Source organism: Panthera tigris, chromosome C1, assembly GCF_018350195.1.
Source record: "Panthera tigris isolate Pti1 chromosome C1, P.tigris_Pti1_mat1.1, whole genome shotgun sequence".
In the NCBI taxonomy this organism is placed as follows: Eukaryota; Metazoa; Chordata; class Mammalia; order Carnivora; family Felidae; genus Panthera; species Panthera tigris.
The window spans coordinates 134,034,684-134,040,683 of NC_056667.1; the positions used below are offsets into that span (position 1 = coordinate 134,034,684).

The 6,000-nt window shown below is 37.7% G+C and overlaps 1 protein-coding gene across 1 annotated transcript in view; it reads right to left on the bottom strand.

Annotated features, from left to right (window-relative positions):
• GTDC1 (glycosyltransferase like domain containing 1) overlaps window positions 1-2,415 on the bottom strand; it is a 297,275-nt gene extending 294,860 nt beyond the window's left edge. Inside the window, exon 1 of the mRNA XM_042994400.1 lies at window positions 2,222-2,415. The gene's annotated coding sequence lies outside the window, so the exon portion shown is untranslated. The remainder of the gene's footprint in view (window positions 1-2,221) is intronic.
• Window positions 2,416-6,000: the final 3,585 nt, after the last annotated feature.

Sequence of the window (6,000 nt, forward strand, 5' to 3'; positions counted from 1 at the left end):
CTGTCCTAAAACTGTAACCACTAGCCACATGTGCCTATTAGACACTTGAAATGTGGCTAGTCTGAATTGAAATGTGCTGTAAGTGGAATATACACAGTAGATTTCAAAGACTTGGGGCAAAAATAAGAATGTAAAATATCTCAATAATTTTATATTACTTACATGTTGAAATGATAGTAACTTAGATATATAGGGTTAAATAAAATATATTAACAAAATTAATTAAACTTATTTTTTTTTTACTTGTTTAATGTGGCCACTAGAAAATTTTAAATTATTGCATTGTAATTCTATTGACTGCTGCTCTACATACACAAAAAGAACACCATGAAAAAAAATATACACACTAGGCTCAACCAACAAGGGAAGGAAAGAGAATTGATATATATATATATATATATATATATATATTCAAGTTACCCTCACATTCAGAACTTACTATTTTATCCGGATAGCTTATAGATTCATTTTAACAGTTTAGAAAAGAAGGTTAGGGGTACGTGGGAGGCTCAGTCAGTTCAGCATCCGACTCTTGGTTTCTGCTAGGGTCACGATCTCAGGGTCATGGGATTGAGCCCCGTGTTGGTCTCTGCACTGAGGCTAGAGCCTGCATGAGACTCTCCCTCTCCCTCTCTCTCTCTCTCTCTCTCCCCCCCACCCCCTCTCCCTCTGTCTCCCTCCCCTGCTTACTCTCTCTTTCTCTCTCTCTCTAAAATAAAAAAAAACAAAAACAGAAACATAAAGTAAATAAATAAGAAGGCTACATTCTGGAATGAAGATTTATATGGTTCCTTAAAATATATACAAATATATTCAAAATTATAAGCTTAAAAACGCTAAGTCACATCCTATAAAAACCAAATATAATCACAGCTATATCATAAAAATACAAATAGCTAATATTTGATATGCACTATGCAATTGTTATATAATTTAATCACTGCATCTCTAAAGTAGATAATATTGTTACACCCCACTGAACAGTGTAAGAAACATAAAGCAGAAAGAAGTTAAGTAACTTGCCCAAGGTCATGTTGTTAGGCCTCAAACCAGGCAATCTGGCTCCAGATCCCATGCTCTCAATCAGTACCCTTTACAGACTCAATAGAAGTAAAATTTAAAGGAACAAAACAGTCTCAGATGGTTCCCAGCACTCTTAAACTTACACACTCAACTAAGATCAGAAAAAAAGAAGTCAAATTAAATAAAACCAAATATGAGTACAAATATAAAAGCTCACAGAAAAATGGAAATTCAGAAGTAAAACGAGGTGAGTGGAGGAGAGTACAAGAATGAAATAAGGAAAAAAGACACAAAAGAATCTGTTCTGAACCCAGCATGTGCAAATGAGAATTCCTCAAGAACAAGAAAGCATTACTGTGTGGACGTGATAACTGCAAGGGCTTCAGAAACATTGCATGCCCACTGAGGCTACCGAAGAAAGGCAGAATTTGACACATAAGCATGGAACCTCCCCAAGATTTACGTGGAATTCTGCTTCACGAAGTGCAAGGGGGTGGAGTGAGGGGCAGATCTGAAACTAATTTCAGTGTTATTAAAAGCTAATAGAAATAAGTCATACCAGAATAAGGCTATAAAACCTATATTGTTAAGTGCAGTTTGGCATTTAAAAAAAAAAAACTTCCAAAATACAATGTTCACAAGGTAAATATATAAACCAATACATGAACAAAAACAAATATATTGATTATATATGTATACGTCTCTAGAAAGACACACACACACACACACTGATTACATGTGTATAAAGAAAGTATTAAGGGACCAGGGCATAAGAGAAATTTCATAGCTTTTGTCACTTTTTGAATTTGCATACAGTGAACATAATGACTATTCAAAAGTTTGTAAAATAATCTTAAAGTCCAGGATGCTGGGGTGGCTCAGCTTGGTTAACCAGCCGACTCTTGATTTCGGCTCAGATCATGATTTCACGGTTCAAGAGTTCAAGCACCAAGTCAGGCTCTGTGTTGACAGTGTGGAGCCTGCTTGGGATTCTCTCTCTCTCTCCCTCTCTCTGCCCCTCCACTGCTCATGCACGTATGCATGTGCTATATATTCTCTCTCTCTCTCTCTCTCACACACACACACACAAAATAAATGAATAAACTTTAAAATAATCTTAAAGTCCAAAAATAAAAACTAACAAAAATAATGCTGAAGAGGAAAAGGTATGGAAATCTACTTATTCATATATACAAACCTGCATAGAGGGGGTCCTTGATGGTAAAAAGGTTGAGGACTTCCAGCCTCAAAGAAAGCCTCAACATTCCATCTTCACCCATCATCATCATCCCTGTTCTCCATCCCTCAGTGTCCACCACCAGAGACATAAAACAAACATGCACATACAGCAGACACTTTATTTGCTAGATGATACTGTTGGAATATTCTATCTCTGAGAGCCAGGGTGCATAAAAACATCCAAAAAGGCAGACAGAAGCACTTAAAAAAAAAAAAAAAAAAAAAAAAAGGTAAAGAGAATTATAGAAGCTATCAAGGTAGAAATATATCTCATAACTTTTTTCTTTTTTTAATCCATTTGAGAATCAAAGATGCAAAAGTTCGGTGATAAACGCTTCCCCAAAGCTAGAAGTCTATTATTACATCATTTGCTTTACACTTGCGAACCAGATTACCTATAGACTCCAACCTAAAATAGCAATCCTGAGTCCTTTCCTTTTGAATGTGAGGATGTTCTATGACATCTGTCATCTCACTGACCATAAGTGATGCTGCAGACAGGCCAGGAAAGTAACCCACCCCTTCCTCCTTGGCCAAGAGGTCAAGAGTCTTCTTTCCCAAAACTCTAAAGCTCGCAAGAGCCTTCCAAACGTATAAGTATACTTCTTTGGTCAGGGATATAGTAAGCCCTTTCCTTTAAACTTCTCACTAGTCAGAACTTTTCACAAAATCTAACCCCCCCCCCCCCCGCACCAAAATGGCTTATTCGCATTAATTTTCTTTGTGTTGCCATCATTCATTGTCTTCATTTTTAATTTAGTGGTATTTTTAGCCAAATGAAATGAAATATAGTCCGTTTTTCTCAATCTGTCTCAGCTCTACTCTTTATCTTCTGGGACCCAATTCATGTGATCCTTTAACAACTATTTATTTCACACCAAACTAGATATCTCCCTAAAGCTTACCAATCTAGCCTCCAGGCATATTTCTTAAATAAAAGCAGTAGATCTTTGTAAACCTAAAATTTGCATACTAAAGGAACAAATCAACTATCAAAAGACCTAGTAGTATATAGCAATTGCTCACCTCCAAGCAGAGTTTAAAATTCATTTCAATTTATTATTTTTTTTAAAGAAACAGCTATTGACTTTTTCCGCTTTGCAAAATACTGTGTTTGATGGCCTAGTTAAATTAGAGGTGATAGTGTGAAGCAAGTGTTTTAAATTGGTAAATTCTAAACCTTTTAATAAAAGTACATCAATCAGAAGTTTTAATAAGACTCAGCAGGACAGAGAAGAATTAACAGTCTGTAGGTATCAAAAGGGGGTGATAGGCAATGATAACCTTAATCATTTGCATAGGGATTTATAATTTCATTGCTTAAAGGTTAATGAAATTATGTGGTATTTTGCCCACTCTTATCCAGTAAATGATTTCATGGCTTGGTTTGTATATATTTATTGACTGAATCATGTAACAGAAGAAATGAGTCTTTTTACCAATGTTTCTACCGCATTTTTACATATGTACTCCTATCACCATCTGTCCTAACCAATATCTGGTGCCCTAACATAAAAACGTAAAATGTCCAACAGCATCTCAGACAAAAGAACAAACTCATCATCAGAATTCTAAAAGTGCAATACGTTGCTAAACTGATTGTTTTTTAAAAAAAATTAGATACATTCCTGGGGCGCCTGGGTGGGTCAGTCAGTTAAGTTTGTGAGTTAGTTTGTGAGTTCGAGCCCCGCGTCTGGCTCTGTGCTGACAGCTCTGAGCCTGGAGTCTGCTTTGGATTCTGTGTCTCCCCCTGTCTCTGCCCCTCCCATGCTCATGCTCTGTCTCTCTCTGTCTCTCAATAATAAATAAACATTGAAAAAAAAACTTTTTTAATTAGATACATTCCTTTATCTACTTTATGCTTCAACTGTTGCTAAATAGTTGCTTCTGCCAAATGTTAACATAAAATCCACCCTAGAGATTAATGAAGGTATTCAGAGCACATTATTTGAGGGTGAAACTGGATGGAAAAATGCAGACAGTAGACACCAATAATTAGAATAGGTAAAATAATAAAAGATTCTAAGCAGTAGCAATTGTTTTAAAACATTACAGGGCAAAACACCACCCTACTTGTGGCCTTGCATCACTGAGCACCCAGGAGGTGTTCAAGGCCAGCGCTTTGCTTACTACCTAGTTCTAATGGAAAATTGCAGAGTCTAGCTTTAGGCAGGGTCGTGATTCTTACTCTGGCTGTACGTTAGAATCACCCGGAGGGCTTACAAAATAATAATAAAACAGAAATTAAGAAGCTGCTGTTTAGGCCCCACAACCAGAGATTCTATTTTGTCAGTAATATTTAGAAGCTCCCTAAGTGATTTCGTAGGTCCAGCTAGGATGGAGAAATAGAACTGTACAGCAGTGGGTCTCAAAGTGTGGTCCCTGAACGAACAGCAGCAACTGGGAACTTGTTAGAAATGCAAATTCTCGGGGCACCTGGGTGGCTCAGTCGGTTAAGCGGCAGGCTTAGGCTCAGGTCATGATCTCACAGTTTGTGAGTTCGAACCCCGCGTCGGGCTCTGTGCTGACAGCTCAGAGCCTGGATCCTGCTTCGGATTCTGTGTCTCCCTCTCTGTCTGCCCCTCCCTGCTCACACTCTGTGTCTGTGTCTCAATAATAAATAAACGTTAAAAAATTAAAGAAAGAAAGAAAGAAAGAAAGAAAGAAAGAAAGAAAGAAAGAAAGGCAAATTCTCAGGTCCCACCCCAGACCTACTGAACAGGAAACTCTAGACTGGGGCTCAGCAATCCATATTTTGAGGAGACTTCAGGGGATTCTGATGTACACTAATGTTTGAAAACACTGCTTTACACTCGATCTTAGCCAAAAGGCAGAGGAGCGATTAAAAACATACTGCTGCAGAGTAAGAAAAACGTGGGTTTCAATCCTCTCTCCACAATTTACTGGCTATATGACCCTTGGTCAGCTTTCTAAGCCTCACTTTCCTCGCTTGCAAAGTAACAGAGTTAGCTAACATTCGTTAAACATGCATCATGTACCAGAGAATGTGCTTTAATAAGCACTTTACTTATATTCTACAATTCAACCCTTACAACAAGCTTACCAGGTAGATATTAACATCATTTAATCCCAAAGATTATGAAACTTATCCAAGATTACAAAGTGAGTAGCCAGAATCACATTTAAACTGAAGCTTTTCAAATCCAAAATCACTGCTCTTTCCCTATTTCACAAAATATGCTACACCGACCTCGCTTCCTTCTCAGCTTCCTTCCTTCATTTCTTCCTCTCCTCCCTCCTGTCTTACCTCCCTCCTTCTTTTGTCCCTATCTGTCTCTATCAGGTCTTTCTCGCCTTCTTTGGGAGGAAGCTTACTTTCTTATTGTAAAGCTAGAGATTAACTAGCATGTACAGTTTTACTGAGTGACTACAAAGTACCCAGCATTCTGCCGTATGCCAGAAATAAAAGAATTAAGTTTTTGTAAATTTTAAATCACAGTAATGAAGTTACAAACTAGATGGAGACACGCATTTTGCAAAACGTGGGGACACTATGACTTAATTCTAAACTGGTGACTCAAAAACAGAAGTAACCCAGGAGTTCATGAGACTGGAGCTCAGGCCAAGGCACGAGGTCGAAGGAAGTGTGGCTTATCCTGAAACAGGGTGAAAAATCTGTCCTACACAAGGGTTACAGGACAGTAGAAAACAAAGCTAAATAAGCTAAATGGATCCAGATTGTGACTTAAGAGTAAGAAGAATTTAACTTCAGCATGG